This window comes from Rhyacophila brunnea, unplaced genomic scaffold (genome assembly GCF_057557595.1).
Source record: "Rhyacophila brunnea isolate RB1 unplaced genomic scaffold, BYU_Rbru_1.0 scaffold_9, whole genome shotgun sequence".
Lineage (NCBI taxonomy): Eukaryota > Metazoa > Arthropoda > Insecta > Trichoptera > Rhyacophilidae > Rhyacophila > Rhyacophila brunnea.
Window position 1 is genome coordinate 11,615,873 of NW_028233361.1, and position 25,782 is coordinate 11,641,654.

General features: G+C 34.2%; 1 protein-coding gene across 1 annotated transcript in view; it reads right to left on the minus strand.

The window, feature by feature from the left end:
• The window catches only part of LOC147063264 (uncharacterized), a 138,048-nt gene that overhangs the window by 89,559 nt on the left and 22,707 nt on the right, over positions 1-25,782 (minus strand). The gene's annotated exons all lie outside the window — the stretch shown is intronic.

A 25,782-nucleotide genomic window follows, 5' to 3' on the forward strand; every position in this document is an offset into this window, starting at 1 on the left:
GAAATTGCAAAAATTCAGCGGAAACGAAATCAATCCATTCGATTCGTCGACAGGAACACGGCCGTTACCGATAGTCAGCAATTGCTTGGAGAAATCTTCGGCAGATGGATCGTTTAGCAATGCAACGCATGTTTTTCGTCAGCTGAAGTTTCTTCACATAGCGTCACAGAGTCGATGATTTGAGGCAAGTGTTTATTTCATCGACAGCGGTCGATCTTGGAATGACTGGTAGTGTTTGGCGGAAATCGCCAGATAGTAGAATCATTGCGCCTCCAAAACATCTTGATCGCAGATCTTTCATAGTTCGATTGAGTGCTTCCAATGCGCGTTTGTGCGCCATTGTGCATTCATGCCAGGTGATGATTTTACTTGCTTCCAAACCTTTGGCCATTGCTGAGTATTTAGCAATGTTGCATGTTGGTTTTTGAGTTGTTTGAAGGTTTAATGGCAATTTAAACGCTGAATGAGCCGTTCAGCATCCTTCTAGCAACGTGGCCGCTATCCCGGAAGAAGCAACTGCTACATCAATTTCGGATCTCGCACGAAAGGGTGGCGAAATCAGGAACATGGGGAATGTCTTCCTAGTTCTACTGGGCGCATCAAGGAAAAATAAGCTACCATTTTCATCATCAATTGCCTTCATTAACGAATCGTACACTTCCTTCTTTTGAGGGTTCAACAGTGGTACATTCGTTCGAACTGATTGGTTCAATGCATCTCAATCATATACATGTTCACGTTCCAATTCTAGATTGAAAGAGTCGTTTATTCCACGATGTGGCGTTGGCATTCCTAACTTGACTAACAAACTGCCGCACATGAGGTAACACATGTCTTCGATCAAAAGCCAAGCCTGGTTATGTATTTACTTATTCACTCCGAGATCGGGATTCCCTGAACTGACACGAATTCAATGTAAAATGTCTTCTGACATGTCATCCTTGTACTTGTTTCACAGTTCAGGTGGATTCGATGGGAAGCATGTCGAAATAATGATAGCAAATAATGTGCGTGTCTGACTTGGAGATGCAGAAACAATAATTACTTCAGCGATTGGCATGTCCCAATGAGTATCGTTTTCAAGTAAATTGAGCCGTTGACATGCAGCACGAAATATTGGGCACACCACACACTTGACAGTTCGAAGTGATTCAAATGATGTCGGCCCACGAACATTCACCGGAAACAACCGCAAGTAGAAGCATTCGTCATTCTTCGGATGAACTGTGTAAATGGGACCAAGAGCATCAGCAAAACGCACATCCGTATGATCAGGAACTGCATCGCCTTGCTTCCGACATTGAAATTTCTTCGATGAAGCGTTTCAAGTGTAATAACGTGGCATTTTAGAGTAGAGCAACGTTTGTGCAAACGGATCGTTTTGGCAAATCGAAAAGAAACTGGTCAATGTTGTCGCTGGAGGTGTTACAGCACGTTGAGCAACATTCGATGCATTAAAATAAACTCGTTGACCATTCTCCAGATGCACCGCCAAATGTACAACGGTGTGATGACGTTCATGAATGGGGAATGAGAAAATACGCCAAATCGCTTTATTGCAGCTCACATATCGACTAACTTGATAGTGCGTGATTTTATCGTTGGTATTAGGATTTTGAACACCAAAAACCGCCATATCGCTGCCTTTGGTGACATATTTGCAGATGTATTTGATGGACTTCACTGAATTGCAATACTCCACGTTGCAATGCACCTTGAATGTTTTGGAAAGAAGTGGCAAATACGGAACAATCCAAGTGTTGTCGACCACGATATCGTTTCCTTTCACTTTCGTTGTGATAGTTCTACCGTTATCATCGGGTGATCGACGCCGATATAGTGGATAACCATCGTTCCCAGTGATAGTCTCCGTCGTCAAATTTTGTGGATAACGCTTGTAACACTTGCCGTCGACCATGCACGGTGATTGGGGGTTGATGGCGCCACACGATCCGTGAATCATGTTAGTAATTAAAACATCATGCAGGTCTAGATCGGTTTCGGGTTCAGGAATCTCGTCACATATGATGTCATATATTTGATCTAGTCGAATTCTTTCAACTAACCAAATAAGAATGTGTGCATGCGGTAAGCCTCGTTTTTGCCATTCAATCGAATACATCCAGCATTGAGTATCCCTAAAGACGCGATGATTAACAATGTAGTTCATCAGCGACAGGATTTTTTGTTTGAAGACACGTGCGGTGATGTCGTGCTGATCATTTGATGTTTGTCCGGGGGCAGCAATTGAACAATTTCTATCCATTTCGGATTGCACGTAAAGGTGATGAATAGATCTGGACGACCGTAATGACGAACATAATATTATGTCATTGCATATTGCGCATATTCATGCATATGACGCGGGCTGCCAAAGTACGTCGCCAGTAGAATAGTCAATCGACCAACATTAGCTGCATCTCCTTCGGTACTGATTGCATCGCGTAAATGAATATACTCCTCCGAACGCAGTTTGGCTTGGTTCAACCGAATGAAAGTGAAGCGCTTCGTCTCGATTTTGACGTACAAAACGAACAACAAACGACGAACAAATGAAGAACAAAAAAAATCAACGAAATCAGTCAATCAGTTCTCGAGATGTCATCAAAAAAGCCGCTCCATACGAAATGTATGAGAAAATGAATTTTCTTCACATTTTTTCCGTGATTTTTTCGATGTTTTAATAGTTATTCTGCTATTCGGGGCGGAGACAAATCCAACAAATCAATGATCATAAAAATCGGTCCAGCCGTTCTTGAGTTATAAATGGTGTAACTCGTATCGTTTTCAAGCAAATTGAGCTGTTGACATGAAGCACGAAATGTTGGGCACACTACAGCATTGACAGTTAGACATTTCGACTATCATTCTTTCTTTTGTTTGTTTGTTTATTGTTTCTGTCATGTATCAGAGATGACGTTGTATATGGATTTAAATTTTTTGTGATTTTCTTTTATTTTCGATTGCGCGTTCATTGTTCAAAATGTCAAAATGTATGAGAAAATTAATTATCTTCATATTTTTTTCCCGTGAATTTTCCGATGTTTTATTAGTTATTCTGCTATTCGGGGCTGAGACAAATCCAACAATGCAAAGATCGTAAAAATCGGTCCAGCCGTTCTTGAGTTATAAATGGTGTAACTAACCCGACTTTGTTTTATATATATAGATTAATTTGGATATCTGTGATATATATTTTCTTGCCAAAGTATTGTAAAATATATGCACGGATCTTAAATTCACTCAATATTACAGTAATCACAAAATTTTGAGTTCAATTGAATTCAATTTTAGATGACGGGGTTGGTTGCAACAAATGTTACGGGGTTAGTTGCAACATATTGAAATTGACCCGAAGTAAAAAAAATGTTATATATATATATATATTATTTAATAATAATAGTGATACGGAAACATAATTAATAAACTGTGGTTGTGTAAAAGACCGTTAGGTATTAACGGATGAAAATTGAGACATTTCATACGACGAATCTTGTATGGGTTTTTAATTTTGTGTGGTTTCACACCAATGGAAATATGGAAAATGGAACATGTGGGCATACTTCATCTGTACCAATATTATGCTTTTTACATATGTGTCAACTGCAAATTAGATGTCCCTGATGCCTCCGAGTAGATGTTGCAATATGCCCTAGAGGTGTTGCAAGTGACCCCGCTGTCGGGGCAGGTTGCAACGATTCTCCATTTTTATATAAACATACGTATATGTATTTATTTTCTATAAATTAACTAGTTTATTCATAATAATGTATACTTTAATTATCAATTATTATTTCTTCATTGGAATATATTTCGTAAGTGTGAAAATAAAAAATACAAAAATAGAAACATACAAAGTGTTGCAACTAACCCCATCTTCCCCTACTTATATTACAATAGAATGTACACGCTTTTTACATTTTCACGATTTAAATCCTATGAGCCTATGGCGTAATAGGACTAAAATCAATCACGCGATCGACGCGATGGACATGACGTCTGGTATATTATATCTACCCACTAGCTTCATAGCTGATCAACGTATGCCTTGTCACGCGATTCAGACTATCATTGGTTTGTCACCACCGGGAAAACCCTTGACTAACTTTTTAACAATTAGGTAAATAGTTTTTTTCACTACTGAAGAAATATTTTTGATATTTGATCAGGTCGTAGAAGACGAAGAAGTCTCTAATCAGGGGTCAGAGAATTTGTTATCTGTTATATAATCTTGATCTTAAAAATGACAATACATTCCTCTCAGGACAAGAATTTTTGAAAATCTTAAAATGACACATAATATACATATTAAAGAATACTACATATTATACAGATTTAATATAATTACAAGTTATATACAACGTTTTTAAATTTTCTGTTGAATCATATAAACTTGACTTGACTAGCTTAAACGATCAAAAAAATAGTACTTGATAGAAATAATACTGAAATGTCATTTCGTATTGATTTCGATAGTAACGCACGTTTATTATTAATAATTTAGTTGCTAGGACCCCAGACCCCTAGCAACCAATAATAGTGGATTGGATTACGGATTTCTTCCGAAATAACTTTTCATACAAAACGGAATTAACTGAAAATGAATTCAATTCTACTTAAAGATAGCTAAAAGTATTAAAAAATGCATTGGCATCGTGTTCTGATATATTCTAAAAGTTTCAAATGTCTAGCTAGTCAGGAAGTTAGTTAAAAATCGATTGCAAGATTTGTACTGGATAAACAACCACCGGACAAATAAGAATACGAGCTAATAAAAACGTTGTAATAAAAAATGATAAAATAATGCATTTATTTTAAAAAAAGTATCTTCACTATTTTGAAAAATGGCGTAATTTCATAATTGGCAAAGATTTTCAGCTCGGGTGGCAAGTGCTGTCTGTGAAAATCCGTCTTCACAAAGTGAGGTTGTTGTAAAAGGCAGTTACATCTTTGTCGTTTCAATGTCCTTAATTAAAGTCTTAAGCACGATTATTTGCATAATAATACATAGGGTTATTTGTATATTTTTAGGTCTTCATTACCACAAATATTACCACGTTTACCCAATTAACACAAACAGAAACTCCTTCGAAGCCAGCACGCCCCGTTCCACAGCCGGTCTTAATCATCCTTAGTATTATATCAACAGGTCATACGCTATTCGTGATATTTCCTCAGTACCCAAGTGTTTTGACTGAGTTTTTACGTGATTTTTTAACTTAAGAATAGCACACCTATCCTACTGACATGGGCTCTGGCTCTGCGTGCCGCTGAATAGCAAGAGGGAAGACAATACCCGCTTACCCGGCTACTACCCGACGGCCAAATCATCCCTTGATATTAAGTATTAAAATTACTAGATTATTTAGATAATATGTAATACATACTCTGTCGAAATTGATCGTTCAATATTATCATTAGGCCAGCATAAGTTGTGCGTTAATTCAGCTGACCAGTTCGTCCGGAATGCCTCGTAGAATATGAATCTTTCTTGGGTGCGAGGAACGTTGGAAAACATGGCTGCAGTTTCAGATTTGATTCGATAACAACAATGACACGAACACTTGAAACAGATAACTTTAAACAGATAATATACACTTCATTAAACACTGCGTTTCATTGTCGATTGGTTGAAGTATTATAATAATTATAATTTATAATATAATATTATAAACTATATTATAAAGTAGAACGGTTTAGTGTTAAGTATTAATCACTACTTAGTAAAACTGACGTATTTAGAAGATAATTACGTAATATGTAATATTATCTGAACAACGATTATCACTGATGATGATATAGTAGGTAATTACTACTTTAATCACTTTTATAATACGTACCGTATTCTGAAGACGTTCATGTGTCGATTGACATAACAAGACTGTTGAGTATTATAAAAGTAGAAAAAATATTATTATAAAAATAAGTAATCAATAGATAACAATTAATTCGAGAAGATAATGATTGACAAAAACATATTTTTTCGTAATGATTACAAAACAGGAATGTTGACATTTTCACGGTTGGAAGATAACGTTGCAACCGAGGCGCTGAAGAAATCCTTCTTATACACGAAGCATAAAATATATGAAACTTACAAAAAAAGTTACAAAAACTAGTGATATAATTAGCTGTAAGTCACAACGACAATAGTCAATAACATAAGCTATTTAATTTTAAATAAAATAAAAATAAAAAATACGTAGCCCAAATACATCGAACTGTCATTATTTAGATAAGGCTTTTGGTTGTAAAAAATGTGGCAATTGATATAACGGAGATCTACCACAGTTCAATCAGCTAACAGTAATTACTCGAATAATAGATCAGTTATTGAACATACCTACATAATTTGAAACTCTCAAACATACCTATTAGTTTAATTATATTTTAAAATATCCCAGCTCGGACGGGCTATTTCAAAGATCTTTATTCTAATAGGTATGTAGATAAGTGTTAATATTATGATTGTTCAATTAATGTCAACACGAGTAGGTATTTTATACAAACTATTGTAAAAAATATTAAAATTAATACATTATGGCCGTATCCGCTTGATAAGTCATGGGTTTCGGGTTCGAATCCAGGTTCTGGCAAATTCAGATGTTGTTTTTAAATACGTGTTTAAACCCAAAGCATTTACCAAATAGGTTGAGCAAGTGGCAAACATCCATTTCTCCTAAAAAAATATGTGTTACGAAACCTCTCCACGAGGCGGCCAAGATCCACATCGGATTTTAGAACCAAATACTAAATAGCACCGCATTGACGGTGAATAGAGGCTATACCACACGAATTAAAAAAAGAAATTATTTTATTTGAGGAAATAACTCTTAAATTTTAGCATGGTGAAAAGAACTAAGTGATATTTTGATAAGAATATTGGTTTTTATTAAAATTGTGTTTAATAAGAATTATTTCTGAGTTTTGTAGATGTGGATTAAGTCTTTTTACCAGCAAGGCAACGATACTTATATTACAAAGTGGAATAGAATAAATTATTAAAAAAAAAATACAACACGATGACAATGACCTATAGAATCTGATATATGTCGGACGTGGTTCTATCGTAACATTGTATCAGCCATAATTCGTTTATCAGAAATTTAACTGTAAAATTCAATTCTGTCCGCATTCCAGAGAAGCATCGCTGACATACCGCGCGCTTTGACCGCTAAACCACGAAGCCACACTTTATCAAATTTATCAGTTTATCACAATATCTATTATATTATTTAATAATAATAATAATCAATCGGATAAGTTTTCAAAAGAAATACTTCACATGCTTGTACTATCGCGTACCTATGCGTCATTCTATCGTATTATCAACTAACCTAGCATTTCACTATAGTAATACCAACGAAGAATGTTTGCACACGCATTCAACAAGTAAAATTTAATATGCGAGTCATACGTGAAACAATGTTCTCTCTAATTAATATTACGTAGCTATGTTGCATTTCGAGTTCCATTGGATAACAATAATATTTATAAACATTTTTTATTTAAAAGGAATATTTCTGAGATGTTCTGAATAATTATTGTATAAGTACATACGATTCCGGTTAATTGGGACGTCCGCTTATTTGGGTCAAACTAACAGTAATTTAAATCGCTGAATTGGGAGAACATTCCGCTTAATTGGGACATTAAACGCGCCGAAACAGTGGAAAAATACGAAAATTCAAGCTCGGCCTTGTCCAGATGGCGCGATTAGACTGGCGCGCATTTCAGGTACATGTGACCTCATTGAGTCGTCCGCATGCACTCGCGGCGAGACACGAGCCATCCCGACAAGGTCTAGGCTGCCTATTACTTTACTTACATGCAAGAAACATATTTTGTAATTTACCCCATTGGACTTCAGTGCCCAGATTCACTGTAAAGGTAACAAATTAAGAATTTGGGGTATCTTTAGGAACAATCTGTAGATTGTGTAGGAAACATGTAGGTATGTCATTATTATGTCCTATATGTTCTCATCCAAGAAATCGATATTTCATGATCAAATAAAATACATTACTTTAACGAGAAAGAATGGATCTTGAAATAACATTACATAACACACGTGGGCAAATGAGGCTCTTCGTTGGTTTAAGTGCGGCTCCCAATATCTCTTGAAAAAAATATATGTAGTTTCTTTCCCCATTATACCTACTTGTATTTTCGCGAGTTTTCCTTTCTAAATGTTGTAAGTGACAAGATGCGCGTATTAAATTTGAATTTGTGTATCTAATTATTTAATACTAGGTACGTGAGAACGTGACTATGGTGTGGCTCTTTATATAATATATGAAAATCCAGAATGTGGCTCTCGTTGACCTTATGTATGCCCATCCCTGTTATATTACATTGCACCACCGTAACAATCTATAGGTATATTATTTATTATTATATATAGCAAAATGTTGCATTTTATCAAAATTTACGAGTCAATTGCAAACCCTAATAGAGAGTTTACCGAATATATTTTACTATATTTATAATGTAATTTTGAATTAAATTTTTTTTTTCGACCATGTCCGATTTTGATAGGATCATATGGGCCTCCACAGAGTGGATGTTTGTATTGACAGATTTTGTTTTTTACGAGAAATGGATGTCAGCCACTATATCAATAGATCAATAGGTTGAGCACTATTAGGTCCATACCCTGACACACACAAATTGAAAAACAATATGTATACTTGCCAGACCCAGGATTCGAACCTGGGACCCACGGCTTTACACAGTCCAACGCTTAAGCCGCGCGGCCACCGTGGGTGTCAAATTAAAATCTAATTAAATTAAATGTATTTATCTATATATTAATAATGTACGTATTGACAAAATAATAATTTAAAATGGTGTTATAACCAGAGCGTTGGAGCGGAGCTCGGAGCCGGAGCACTGGAGCAATGGGATTTTACTCCGAGCAGGAGCGGAGCCGGAGCATCGAAAATTTGTAGTGCTCTACTGCTCCGGATGTTTTTTTATTATCAAATTTTCGTTCTAAAATCCAATGAAAATAGTATAATATTTTGACAACTGGAAGTATTTAAAATATGAACATTACCGAGTGATAAATAACCTCACTTTTTTGACAGAAGAGAAAAATAATGAGAGACGATTTGCAGTCGGTTCGTTAAAATAAACGAAATGAATTAATAATGAAAATGATGATTATTTTAAAACTACATTTTTTTTAAAATATAATATTTAGTATAATATTTTATATATCATAATATAATATGTATTAAAACTTTTTACCCGGAGCGGAGCCGGAGCAAGTATTAGGTACCGGAGCGGAGCAACTCAAAAAAGGGTCCGCTCCAACGCTCTGGTTATAACCATAGACATCTGATGTACCAAAATACTTCTTATAACTTAATAATCAATTACAAATGCCCACATTTCACCCAACCGTTTATGTTTATGGTGTTAATATATTTTAAATGGTGAAAAAAGACAGGGCATAATATTATACACCATAGAAACAATTGTTCAGACATTCTCGTTTTTGGATATTACACGGCATGTCGAGGTTTAATATTATACCGTGTCCAACGGTTAAGGGTTAAGATTTTACATAATGCAAGGTTTCGTCAATCAAAAAAATGTTGGGAACCATCGATCTCGCCTAATCTAGCGAAATGTTTATTATATTTAGAATACGGCGTAAAATGCCAGAGCGTCGCCACTGAGTAATAATATCGAAGTAAATATCTCCAATATTATATTGGGTACATACTTGCCATTTCTCCAGATAAGTGGAATTCCCAGAGCAATGATAAAAGATAATACAGTGAGATTTACAGTGCGGAGTGGAAAGATATTTCAGACGCACAGACGTGACTTACCTAGTTGGCTACGAGCCGGTATTTTTTGATAAAAGCAGAATATAATGAAATTAATGCCATACTTATCCTAACATTATCATGATAAATACGTGAACAGATTGTCTTTTAAGTCATGCAGTATTTTTTTTAAAGAATGGCAGAGTTATTTTCTAAATTGTAATTCGTCTTCTTGGTATTACAACGACTTCAGAAAGGAAAAAGGGCGTAATTCTCAGTTTTTTTTAAAATATGTTTTATTGCATAATAACGTTGTAGACGACTAAATACGCGTTGTGTCTAAAGGATGTATGCTGAAAAAATGCCGATTTGAAAAAGAAGGAAGTAACGTGGGAAAAACGACTTAACTATCATTTTTATTTGTTTTTTTTAGTTACTTAACTCAATAATTACTATCAGAATAAGGATATAAAAACCAAATTACTCATTAACTGCTGACTAGATAATGACCGTTTAATTGCCACCTTTAAAATGCACGTTAATTACATCGATCGGCCGCCTGGTCATTACGCGCCAGGTGCGTCTTCAGCGTCCAAAGTATTAATTTTCATACACTTTAAGGTTATGTCCATTTTGTGTGGAGTACGCCCTTTTCCTTTTCCAAGGTCGACATGGAATTAATGTTAATTAAGTTTGAAGTGAATTTATAATACAACTTATAATCAGACATGTGGATCCACCATTCAGAGTTGCCAGATAATTATTTTATCAAATCGAGATTTTCACCATGTGAAAAAATAAAATAAATCGGGATTTAGAAGCAAAATGCGAGACAACCTAAAACGCATAGTCCAATATTTCTAATGTGTATATCTATAATATCAATCATAGATGACACAACAAAAACTACAACACTCATTAACTATCAAATCAAAATGATGTTTTAAACAATATTTTCTTCCCGACACTGGCCTATTTGTACCTACTCGTATCATGTTGGGATTTGGATTTCAAATTTGGGATCACAGAGATTATCAATATATTTTTTTATCGTGAATATTTTACTAAAATTATCTCGTCATAAATTATACAAATGGTTTTATAAATGCGTTTAAAAATTAATAAATGTAAAAAATCGTAACACCACTGCACTCATGTACCGAAATATGACTATATTCTAAAACAAGAGAGCGAGAGGTTTAAAAGAATACTATTTTATGTAACAAAAATACTTTATGCAGTCATCAAATGTTTAAAATAACTATAAAGGATAATAAGGCTTCAAAATTATATAAATAGATTATATACAACGTTTAAGGAGTGTCCAGGATCATGGTTTGAAAATACAATAAAAACTCAATTTTGACATTCGACGAGCATGTCCCCCCTTAAATCAGTTTTTTTTTTAATTTACTTTACAGTCGCGTGAAGTTGGCACACTTGATTCATCTCATTTTTAATGTTATCCCCAATAACAATGGCACAATGATCATTGTGCCACTATTTCTCCTTGAATTCAAGTAAAATGTTGTAATATGATAATGACAAAAATGCCTTTAAGGCTACCATTATATTTTTAAGAATTATGCCGCTATTTGTGGAACATTTCTGCATGTGCCACTATTATTCCCCGGGTGCGACATGGTTAAATTCTATTTCACCTGCATAACGCTTGCGACTTCCAGGCAAGTGGGCAGCATCATCTGTGGGTCTCTTTTCAAAGTCATGGCCGCTTAATCACGTAATATGGGGTTCAGGTTTGCGTCCCCATCTTTACTTATAATGATTACTATAATATATTAGACACGTACGTATACAAAATACTACAGTAATATTTATTTCATTAACTTCATCAATCAAAACATTTTATACTCGCAATGTAACATCTAAAAATGGGGCATGTAATTTATTATCATGGTGGGAATCTAAGAACAATCATTTCAGTAGGCTACGTTACTTTTATAATACATTTTAATACTGAACGAATGCGTAAAATACTAACCCAATTAAATGAGAAAGATATCACGTGTTTAATTTATTGAAATGCAATAATGACTCCATTGAACATTAAAAATTAATAAAAACCTTGTTAGTATGAGTAAAAATTAATTACGGACCTAATAAAGTAATAAGTGAGTAATAAGAAAACTATTTTTAATGAGCTACTTACTTTTATTAATAAAAGAATGAATCAATGTACTTAATAATTTACTATATATTCAAAAGTACTTTTAATGAGCTACTTACTAATAAATAATAATATCTAATAAGTTAACGCACGTATGTAACAATTTACCTACTATAGAGTCATAAATAGGGAATCCAATCCCGAGCCAAAATTCTGATCCCGGGATTTCGGGATTACAATTTGACAATCCCGGGATCCCGGGACTGGTCCCGGGATTGGCATTTTTTCCATTGTTAATATAAAAATTTTATATTCACAAATAACATTGATAAAATCGGTCAAAAATAAATCTAGTATAATTTATACTATTTAAGACATTTATTGTTAAAATTGTATCTACGTTCAATCTTGGAAAAACATAAGTTTAATGGAGTTAATAATATTGTAATATAAATAATAATGTGAATTTAATATGAGATTGCTGTTTCTGATAGTAAAGGCATAATGAATGGATTAGCGAGATTTAAAATAGTAAAGCAAATAATCATGGCGTACTTATGGCCTTTCCGCTTCATAAATCTAATTAGTCAGCCAAATATGAAACTGCCGTAAAACGTATGAGATCATGGTGGAATTGCGTTGTTAAAAGTGCGAAGCATTGTTTTTTACCAATCTTTCTCATTTTTAGTAATTTATGTAAAAAAATAAAATGAATCGGCAACTTACACATGGGTATAAATCAAACTTCATTCAAACTCAATTTATTTCTAATGTAGTAATTTTTTATTATAAGAATTTTTTCTTTTATATTTTTGCTTTTATTTTATGTTCCATAAAAATTGATAAAAAAATCAATCCCGAAATCCCGGGATTATGTTTATCAATCCCGGGATTCATAAGTATCGAAAATAGCTCGGGATCCCGGGATTGGAATCCCTAGTCATAAATCAGTTAGGCTAGTTCTACACATAAAATTCAAATGTTTTGAGTTACGATAACATTCGATGTAGATCTAAAATATCTTAAATAATTATGTCACATAATTTTTATTCGATAAGGGAATGTTAGGGTTGATTCCTTATTCAACTGTAAAACACACACATTTTCCTTATATAACCATGGTATCGATATATTATTTTAGTAAAACGTAAAAATACGTTTTCCACTAATGCTACGACATGGATCAACGGTATGGAGTTCAGAGTAATAATATAAAGAGAGTGGCTATTGTTCGGCAAAATGAAGCCGTGTTTCTCGCGTATAAGACACAGTAGAACCTCAATTTTATTATTATTTATTTAGTTATGAAGTGTTATACCATCATGTTGCTTCTCAGTACGGCTACCAAATTTAAACATAACATAGACATATTTTATACTAAATTAACTAATAACTTTATATTTAACACAAAAACACAAGCAACACGTGCTCGCAGTTTTTAAATGAAGTAATCATTTAAATCAATATTTACGGCGACGTTTCCAAAAAATATTTAATTCAGCCGTAAAAATTCTATCTTACTACGCATCTTGAGGACATAATATAAGCGTGCCGAATACCTACTTTCTCATTCGCACTTATGGTTCGTTTTTGTTCAGGCCATGGTATGGAGTGATAAAACGGTAATACATGTACTGGTGGACCGATGGAAGTGGCACGACACTGTGCTTTCCCTATGATCCGAGGCTAGAGCTTGACAGGTTCGGGTAAGTACGAGTAATATGTTATCATGTTATAATCATCGTAGCCATCTAAGACTAAATCGACTGCAATCAGCAAAGCGTCGAAATTTTGCTTTTGACTTTTTAAAATAAACTCTGCAATATTTTGCAGTGGGTCCCTAATTTAATTTCTTCACCATGAATGAAATCCAGGAACTCAATAAAAGAAATACCTGTCATAACATTTGACAAATTCACGAAAAAACACGTAATTATAAGTGCTTAAGTAGGTAAGTACCAAAAAAACTCTGGTCAGACTTAGACTCAGTTACTTGATATCGTAAGTATTTAAATAAAAAGAAAACATTGTAGCTAATGGCCCACCAAATCTCATCTGCCCCGCACTACACCTGCAGCCCGATTTCCTAACTATCGTCTCGTGTGGCACCAGACGACATGACGTAATTGTGACGTCAGCCAATACACGCTCGAGCGGGCGGCATGTATTGGCTGATTGGTTCGATTCGATCATGTGTGATGATGATATTGATGAGTGGAAGGAATTGGTGACTCTTGGTCATAAGAACAACAACGGATTGTGAAGATTGTAGAGAGCGGTGAGATTTATTGAAGGGAGATTACACTAGAATGAAGGACAGATTTTATTTGTTTCTTTTTTCAAATCAATGAAATAGACACCGGTTAGATCCAGGTGGTCACTCCACTACCCAGCCTTTCCGTGGTGTTTCACTACGTACTACTAGTACCTACCTAAGTTTCTTCTAAACTCTAAAGTATTTTTTTGGTCCAGATGGTTCCTCAAAAGTAGTCTTATTCTTTCGACTATTTACCTTCTGCCTTTTTCATTTATGACTTACCTAATGAAGTGATTACATCATAAACTCTTGTTAGCTTTGAAAAAAACATTGTGAAAATTAAGTCGCTTTGTTTTCCCAGTAATTACACATTTCGGAATATTGTTTTATGTACGAAAAGTAATTACAAGGAAACAACCCCTGCTGTGCCGCGAAGGGTTGCCCTATAATTTTCATTTAGAGGCCAAACGACGCTTTTTTGCCCTAGTGTTGCGTGCCAGTATTTTAAAAGAAGTATTGAACCAAATGGGACTAACCCATTATGTGACAATAACTAGGTTATTAGGTTAAATTGCACTTATCTCTACTGATACGGTGGGCATAAAAGCATAAAGGAAAACGGAGAAGCGGATATGTACTTAGTTCTGAAATTAGTTTTTAATGGTTTCGTTATCGGAAAACGTAACCTGGAAAAATCTCAAAGAGACCTATTAGGAAAAGTCTTAAAAAATAGGGGAAAAACCTGTGACTTGAGAGGGATATGGACACGCGTTTTTAGCTTGCTGGGGATTGTTGTAACGAATACCGCTACCGTCTCAAGTATCTGTTACTCAGTTGCCTCTGTTGACTATTTAACAATTGTAACCAAAAAGCTGCTAAACCACAGAACAGATTAATAGATCATAATCATATCATAAGTCAGTGGTAGATGCTAGATTTTATTAACCCCGCCCCCTCAACGCCTTAAGGCTATGCCTCAGTTGAGGCATGGTCTAAAAAGATCGTGGCTAGGCGATGCGCGGATTGCGGGTCGCGGGTGCAAATGACGCATGCCGAACGAAATATAATTTGTTATATAAATACAACATGCGTCCATTTAATGTTCTGTTTATTGTATGTTCTATTAGTAACAATAATAACATATTCATTGACATATTGTTTTCTTTTTCAAGTATCTAAATGGGTAAAGTTTTTAGTCATCTTTACACCATTTAAGAATTAGTACCCCCGTCGCCATCACGAAACAAATTGACGTGTTCCCAACTCGACGTTCTCTCTCCGAATGCCAGCGAGTCCAAAATTTCACCGCGCCTATAGTTGAAAATTATTTGCCGTTTCACTGATGTATCGTCTTAAGAATCAATAAAAAATAATAAGGATAATTTTCGTAATGGACCCCCTCAAACCATTTTTTGTGTTCTGCGCCTGCAAGTATGACATTATCACAGAACAGATTAATAAATAGAATTCAGATAGGCTATATACCAATACAGTACATTTTGACGCAGGGTTTTGAATGTGTGAGTGTCCTACGAAAATTAACCACGCATTATAGACGTGCGATAGTGTGTGTTGCAACCTTCAATACACCAATATTAAATGAGAGTCAGTGCATAAACCGAGGGCAGTTGTCAGTATTTGACGTATGACGTATTCTTGACAAGTGTTTAAGTTTATACAGTATTCTTCCACACTCGAGATAGGTTGCCTGCTTCTCCACGCTCGTTAGGTATTTCAGTTCCCTGTGCTAAACTCTCTGGATACATATTTTAGAAATTACTTTAATGGTGTTAACCAAGGCCCATTATTATAGTCAGACCGTGACACGAAACTGTAAACTTCAATGGTAGTGCTAGTTACTGCTCATACCTATTTCGAATGCAATAGTATGGTAAACTGTTTGCAGAAAATGATGCTTGTTGCATATTCAAATAAATGTTAATACTTTGAACGAAATATGAAATCGAAAATCTGCAGTAATTGAGGACAGGTTACCGCATTGCATTCGAAAATAATCAATAATTATTAGGGCTAACCATCGTAATTAACAATTCAGTGCCACGGTCAGAATATAGTCAGCCTTGGGCGGGGAACTATCAATGCTTCGTTGAAAATTGTATTCATAAAAATAAAACACAATATGTCTAGGTATAGTAATTCCACACAATATATTTTAAAGCACTGATCCTTCATAATAACACATATATATATATATATAACGACTTATTTCTTCAGAAAACCTTTGCATCACTTTAATAATTGAGTTCGCATTTAGGTACTTGGTAAACACTGTTTTGCAAAGGTATAATATAAATTATAATACATTCTACAGATGTTTTATTAGTCGATAATCGACTCCAGTGCGTAAGATGGTGGTCTTTCATCCGGGGGCTCTCAGTTCGATCCAGGTGAGGTAACCAAATATTTATATGATTTTCTAAAAGCATACGTACCTGTGATTGTTCCACTTCTATTACTAATAACTATACTACTGTCATTAGGCTGCATGGCCTGTTGCAGTGCTAAAAAGATTATATGAATCTTAGATTTTATAAAACCTGTGGCAAGATCAGGTAAAATTCGCTCATTTGGTAGGTAATTTTTTTAAGTTTTTAAAAATCTATTATTTAGTTGTCGAGCAGTTCTAATCTGACATGACACTTTGTCAAAATGGTTTTTTTATATGCATATTAAGTATATATTATATTTTCTCTTAGCTACACCGTATAGTTTAGTAAAACCCTCAGTTTTCCGTATGCCTTCCATCAAAATTAAAGTATAATTAATAATAAAAATCTCTGAATTGCCATGTCTAATTTTAATTGTATTTCCAATTTACATAACTACTCTAGGTACTACTACATAGAAATCTCATCGGAACTATTACAAACACTCGATGATGACAATCCATTTACTGCCTATTATTTAGTTAGATAAATAAAGTTAAAAGAAAGAGATCTATTGTGTCTATGTACTATATCTATGCACCTATTTAGGGTTATTCAGATTAACACAAAAATATTGAAAGTTTACGTTCTTGTTTGTGCTTATTTTGTTTCTTGTGTAACATTTGAATTTTGTCAGTCACATCGGAGGTTTAAACAGCTGAACGACGATTCGCAAAACAAATGAATCGACAAAAACTTGCGTTGTATCTATTCTTGGTTTGCCTCTGCTATATCCAAGTGATTATACTATATCAAGCCATGATTGCCATGGAGTTTGCCAAAAATATTATCCGGTGAAAGTATATTCAGCGAAATGAAAAGAAAGTGATTTCGATAGAGATAGTATTATAAATCTGTACAGACATTAAGTGTGGGATTTCGATCAGTTACAATAATCATTGGTTAGCATTATTTAAACGAGAAAAATTGTTTATTTTTTTAAATTTATTGCCTAAAAAAATATATATTTGATCACACAGTAAAAATGCTTTATTAATAATATTTTTTTAGTATATGCCAACATAATATATACTTAATACAATTACCACACATGTCCACAGTGTTTAATTGATAACCAATAAAAATTCTTTTCTCTTACCAATACCTACTCAATTATCAGTAATAGAAATTACTTTCATACGAACAAAAAGCCTCCAGATTCAGGGGAAAATGATTCACCCCTACTGAATGAGAAAGACTTTCCAGTGAATTTTCCTATACCTAAACCCGGATAATAGCTGTGACTCATCTATAGGATGCTTTTAAAACCTCCCACGATGACTATTAAATGAGTTTGACAATGGAAAGCGAGGGAGGCATTTTCCTATAAGTAATAATATTAGTCAGCCCCGAACGAGAGTGATATGCCTTGTCAAAATGTCAAACGATAGATTGCTTTTTCTTTGCAATTTTCTCTGAAATATGAGCGAAAGTCCTACACATAGAGGGATATTAAGTATGTTATTATAATACACTTACTTACTTAGAGACACGTTTAGGTATCTACTTCTTTGTATAAGCTATGAAAAATAGGGGTTGTAATCCTAGAATGTAGCTCCATTTCTTGATCCGTTATTAAAACCCGAATTACCGGGATTATGATATTATCTGTAGAAAGTATAAGTACGAAAGTAAATAGAGAACACTTGTGAATTATGAATTATTTTTTTTTGACTTGATACATGGGTGACGAATGGGTTAGGAAGCAGACATGAGTACGCGATGTAATAGACGTTGCCAAACAGCTGAAATGGAGATGGGCGGGGCACATTGCTCGCCGAAAGGACGGCCGCTGGACAAATGCCGTCATCCAGTGGTACCCAAGGGCTACGAAACGGCCACAGGGTCGCCCTAAAAGCCGCTGGATTGACGAACTGGTAAAGTTCGGCGGAAATACGTGGCAGCGAACAACATAGGACCGAGAGAGTTGGAAGAAGCTTGGGGAGGCCTTCATCCAGCAGTGGGTTGACCCCGGCTGATGATGATGACATACTACATAATATGTGGTTATGTTTCAATGATAAATAATAAGCATTACAACTTTTGAAGTACCTATCAGAAAAATATGTAATGGACAGATGTCATTTGACATAATTATTGTGATGTATTTGTAGAAATTTTTTTTTCCTTTTTACAAATGTTTTTTTTTTGCTGGAATCATAATTAACTTTAACACCTTTTAACTCATGTCAAGTGCTGTTTTTGAAATGACCGTAAATACGAGCATTATTTGGGTGGTTCACAATAATTATGGATCAAGTCCAATTTTCATAAAATTTGTTTTTTTTTTGTTTCAGTTGCTAGATAAAACAGATTTCTATAAATTGTGTGTTAATATCACAATTGCATAAATGGCAATACTAGTATTGATAAGACATCAAATTGAATGTGAATCATGTCCATTTTGACAGTTCCTTCAGCAGTATAAAGATGTATTTGCTAACATTAATCTGTTAATATTAATAAAGCCTAAATATGTGTACTTTATCTTTCAACTATTCATTTAAAATTGATCCATGTACCATCAAAATATGGTAAGTACCTATATTACAGTGAAAACATTTCTGAATTTTACAAAAGGAGTTTTAACTTTAGGTCCAAATATCTCAGGATCCATTTTGATGGACTTGATCCATAATTCTTGTGAACCACCCATTTATAGACAACATTTTTTTAAACAAAATGATATATAAATTTCAAATATGAAAAAAACTGATATACTTATGTTGTTTTTGTAACCCACCCTTCAATTGTGTACGTACACATGTTCAAAACTTTACCTATTTATTACCTCCAATCTTGAGATTTTGATTTGAATTGTCGATGCTGCAAGACAAAATCACGAACAGTACTGACATAATATTATGAGTGACTCTTCCGTGTTATAAAAACACAAAATACCAATACCTACAATATGTAATCTAATATAACACTAACATATACTTATTCAAAGTTATGGTCTTCTGTAATAAGCAGCTTGAGTGAGAATCAGCAAAATTCTTTAGTAAAAACCTTGGACACGAAGCAGTAGTTGGCAGTTTGTTGTTGCCAAATGATGTATTTTTTTTAATGTGAACTTTTGAAACAATAGTGTTATCGTATCGATTGTTCATACTAAAAGCATTCTGAGTGGTAGACAAGAAATACATATTTACTTATTTACATACATCTTGTTTAGACAATGCTAACCCTGTTTTTTATGATAAATGGCTGCGAAGGAAATAGGACATACATACAATAGAAATAGATGGTGGGAAAGAGTATTTGCGATGTTCGTGAGGGGGTATCACTACCTATCAATTATTGGTAAGGTCATGTTATTATAGTTACTAAGTAAGGTTCATGGCGGTTTAAAAATATATATGAATACATAGATATGTATTTTATTTTGGGTGTAGAAACATTCGCTGAAATAGAGTAACGAATCGAGGAATCGAACCGGACCAAGGAAGTCTACGGAAATACCAAATTAAACCGTAGTTCAGACCAATATCTATATAATATATATTCTATACTATCTATCTATACTATATAATATTATTATATAGTATAGACCAGTGGTGGCGAACCTATGGCACGCGAGATGATTTTGCATGGCATGCGAATGTTTTATTTTGTAAATTAAATTTTATTATTATTATAAGTATTATTTTCTCACGTTGTATAAAAAATAGGCAAATACTCTTCAATAATAAGCATTACATTTGATGTAAAAATATAATTGCATCGGTCGGTTCTTAGACTTTATGCGTCACATATAATAGTATCGCACTAACCTCATCAGGCGGCGGGGGAAAACCACACCGCGAACTTCTGATTGTGATCGATTTACAATGCTTGAGACCACTGTAGCGAAAGAATGTGTCATCTGATCGGAGCAATTATGGTAACAATTTGTGCGTAAAGAACCAAACTAAGTAAGTAATACAGATAATACAGATAATAAGTAATAAAATCAATTTCATTTATACCCTAAAATGGCTGTACCAAATAAGAAACAAAAACTTGGTGGAGCTGTAATTCTGGCTGACAGTTTCAAAATTGGTGGACCGAGATGTATGGCATAATTGAAAAAAGTTATAATATGTGCTATGCACTTTGAGTGGTATCTAGAACATTATCAAGTATAATAGAATTTTTAGAAACTATTTACCAATGAAAAACTGCTCGGCACGTAAGACAGTCGAAAATTAATATTTTTGGGAAATTTTGGCACGCGTACGCAAAAAGGTTCGCCAACCCTGGTATAGGCTATAGTTATACCCATCAGTGGCGAAAAGTGGAGGTAGGCTGTGTAGATTCGACATAAATAGTGCACTAAACTTTGTGAATTATACTTATTTGTTTTCATTGAACTAAGAACATGTACAAATTGCAATGGTTTTTAAAATTCGATTAAGCCCTGCCTAAACCAAACTATAATAGATAAAAAATATTCCTCCAGCAATACAACATGTAAAATTATGTATGATTTAATGGCATAATTTTAGATATTTTGTAGATATGCGAATTTTTTTTATCTTTTGTGGCTTGGTTAGGCCAGGATATAATTGAAATTTAAAAACTATCCAGCACCATCTGCAAATTGTATTCTTAGTACAATGAAAACAAATAAGTATGACTAAACAATGTGTAGTGTGCTATGTTCATGTCGCATTTCCACAGCAACTAGTTGGCGAACGCATGGAGCGAATCGTGGAGAGTTTCTGTGGCTGGAATGTTTGATTCTTTTGAAAGGAAAGTAGTGAGGCAGATGTTTGGACTCACGCAGGAAGATGAAGTCTGGAGAATAAGACAAGGAGTGAAGAGCTGTATAACATATAGGACAATACAAACCAAGTCTCCGTACATGTTAAACTTATATCGTACCTACATGAGGGCAATACATGTCAACAGTATAGCAAACACGCGGGTTCTACAAAGAATCCATACGACACCCAAATGGAATTCCATGTATAGGTGATCAATTGAGTGAAGGTGCGTTGGAGGTGCACGGCGTGCAGGACTATAGGAGGAAAGAGACCCGAGGAAGAAGTAGAATATTCAAAGTTAAATTTTGTTAAAACTGAACCGTCATAAATAACTACTTAAATCTTAGAGAAACTTAAATATAAAATTAAGACTACAACGGTGGTTCTCACGTGAAATTTAACTGCGGCCGCACAATTGACATTGACAGTTTTATGGAAACGTCTGGTGGCCGCACCAAATTTCACTTTTGTTGTGATTGAAAAAATTAAAGCTAAATTTTATTTACTAAAAAATGGATCAATTATTTATAGACAAGTCCGTTTAATAAAAGACATTTGAAAATTTTAGTACATAAGTATCTATTCATTTAAAAATAATGCAAATGAAAATTCCTCAATACTTTGCGAGCCGCGTGGCTATTTCTATCTGTCAACTGGCTTCGATATTTGTTTTTTATGAAGTGCATTACACTGAATGATCTTTCACAGTATACAGTACTTAGTAGAAAAAAATCGACAATATTAATAAAGCAATTGTTGTCAATTCTTTGAATTGACTTGATTCTTGGTCAACGTATAACTTCGATCAAAATTTTTTAACCGTGGTATTATTAAAATGGTTTTTAAGTGCCTACATGGTCATGACTCATTTCCAATAACGCATATTTAATGTTAGCCCAGTTAATTAAATTAAATACTGAAAATGATGTTTATCTCGTTTGTAGTCCTATGAAATTTTCATTTGTCATCTGAAAAGGCGAAGTTACGAAAGAAAGAGTTTCTTTAATTTTAATTTAGATGATGTGTTCGTAATTTTATCGATGAAATCGCTAAAAAAAGATAAAATAGAAAAATTGTCAATTTCTTCTTCAGTATTCAACCAATTCATAATTTTATAAATACATTTTTGAAATATTATTCTGTAAAGCGCTGGTGGCCGCAGCTCACAGACAATTGAGCCAGAAACACCAGAATATGAACGTAAACATTTGAAATAGGGGGAGACAGGGAAAAAAACGTATGAGAATGTTAACAAGTGGTATTGTTGTTTAATTTAATAAAACGCATTTTTTTTGTAGTACTTATTCCACTTTTAATCAATAAATTAGGACCGGTTTCATCCGCCTCAGAGGGACATTTTCAGCAGTTGAAAAAGAGGATATTTTCAGTTGAAAATGTCCCTCTGAGGCGGACGAAACCGGTCCTAATTTATTGATTAAAAGTGGAATAAGTACTACAAAAAAATGCGTTTTATTAAATTAAACACAATACAATGCAGTTCCACCATGAACTGACAGTTAACAAAATAAAAGAAATTAACAAGTGGTACTCGTACCTACTGCCACCTGGTAATCTTTGCTGGTAAATAAGAATACATGACAGTGTTTAAAATTGTGGTGTCAAGCTGATTGCAAATGTGTCAACTCTTTAACGAGGTTTCTTGAAGGCCTGAAAGAGTCCAAAAACGAAATCGTCGCCATTGGCAAAAATTATGAAAGTTTATCAATTCGCCACCATTTCGAAATAAATTTCAATTACTTGATCATGCTAGTACTTACAGTGAATAAACTACTATAACTGAAATCTGTACCTACTCTTATGTAGTAATTATAGTACATATAAACGTACGTATTGAATTGGCTGCGTATCAAAATCGATGCGTATTTTTAGTAAATAAATAACATCGCTAGGAATTCATCTACATAATAATATTTACTAAGTACCTATCTAAGTTATTATTTAAACAAACCACTTTGTTTCCATTTAATTTATAAAAACATTAATGTACCTTTATGTACTGTTGTTAGTTTACTATTTATTTAGCCGTGGTAAAGTATTAAAACTGAGAATTAATTGATGAGTAATGAGTGGCTAATTACTTACAAGTTTACATTAATAATATTTAAGCTTTTGTACAAACAAACTTGGTGTGAAATCAATGTGTGGCTTACTCCTACAACAGCGAACTTGTAGACAATATTATAACAAAACATCAGTGGTGAAGACTTCATACTAGGATATTATTTAAATTAAAGCATATCCTCTTATGAGAAATAATTTCCATTGCCCATTAACGTGTTTAAATATCTAATAACTTTATTATTTTATATTCTACCACAATGATATAATTTTCCAACTAGGTACCTACTATATAATATTGTAATACATTGATTTTCCGCCTGCCTAACCATACCGACACGTACATGACACTAATGCATAACCAGCTATGGCACTAATAAACTAATATAATGAAAAAAAGGCTGCAAGCTATGACAAACATTTCACGCATACGACACATACATACAATTACACACGTATTGCAAAAAACACACACACGGTGTAAAAATGAGTGTCCTGTATGTGTGTCAGTCACCCGAGGATGTAGGTATTGTAAGCCTATAATATACGTAGATTCATTTAGCTGCGATGGACTCAATGCCAACTGGTCTCACGGTTAAAACGCTCAAAACAGACATTAGAATTTACCAGCCGGAGATCGAATCGCAGTTGGGCATTGCTTTAAAAAAAATAAAGTGTCTCGTGTAATATCTATCATAAAAACGTAAAATATAATATTTTTTGTTCAGTAAAATACTGAAGATGAACAAGATTCAAATTCAAGTCCTGTTAATATGGTTGCTCCGGGACTTTTTTCAGTTATCTAATACAGCCCAACTACATTTAACAGGCAGCCTTTGTCACTGTAAAGCAAAGATACTTTTACTTCACCATGCTTGATCCTAAGAGGATCATATGGCCCCCCACTGAGTGGAGGTTGTATTAACAGATTTTGTTTTTACGAGAAATGGATGTTGGCCACTTGCTCAACCTATTAGGTCCATACTCTGACTCCAAACACAAATTGAAAAACAAAAAGTGTATTTGCCAGACCCAGGACTTTTCTACTATTAGAACAAACTTTTAATGTGCGTTTATTTCACTTATTTGGTCGACCCGCCACGCCGGGCCCCTAGGCCGGAGCCCTGTCAGCCCCCTCCCCTTGTGAGGGGCATAGCGGAACTACTCGATATTAGCATGACTCAGAAAGATGCAAGAAAACTGGTGAACGACGGGGATTAATGTATGTGACTCGTGGTGTCCATGTGCATATTCAGACCGTACTTAGTACTGAATTGCGAATTTCGATAGAAGTGGTAGTTATTGATTATCTTTGAATGTAACGCGGATACCAGTTCGCAATAAATGAAGATTTCGATTCCTTACTTCGTTCAAATGATTACCATTTATTTTAATACGCAACAATCATGATTCTCTATAAACAGTTTAACATATTGCGTTCGAAGTATGAGCAATAACTTACTACTATAGTAGTGGACACTGGCTCGACTGATTAGAGCAGTGGTTCTTAACCGTGAAAACCGAAAAAGCCCTTCGCGAAATTATGAAAGCCGTCGAAAGATCTTATTTGATTTCGATTTTGCCGAATTGATCGCACGAAATTATTTCCGCTATGACGGGATATTTAACTTTATTGGAAGAAACGATTCTATTTTCATTCCGTAAATATAGAAAATTATAACTGGATACGAAATCTATTTGCTACGATTGATGCATCGAGTTGTGAATTTTCGTACAAAGATGAAGAAGAATAAATTGGCCACCTTGTCCACGGATCGTAATCTAAAAATTAAATTTTCTGATATAACTATGGAGGAGTTTTGGATTTCTGTCCAAGACGAATACCTATCAGCTCTCTATATCTTGTTACAGGTTTCTCAACAATAACTAATATAAAAACTTAAAACGAGAAAGAATATCAAATATTCTACCTAATCTTTCTGAAATTTGCAAAATCCGACAAGCTCAGGTACTTATCACATTAATTGATTTTCACATCAAATACATTCCATTTTGTTAAGGGTAATTTTTGTTACAGTTTTTACATGTATATATGTTTTCTTTTATATTTTTTTTCTTTGACAGTTATATTATAATCCGTTTAATTTGTAATAAAAGTTATGTCCGCATATTTTTCTTTGTTTTCTGACCGTTTGACTTTGGTGCACCGCAATTTTTTCTTATGATCAAAAGTGCACCGTGACTTCGAAAAGCTTAAGAACCACTGGATTAGAGAGAAGAAACTTGCGGTGTTTGACAGATGTTAAAGTGTCCTACAAGTATAAGATTCTTTAGCGTATTTTAGTAGGATACATTTACACAGTGACGTCTCTAGACAAAA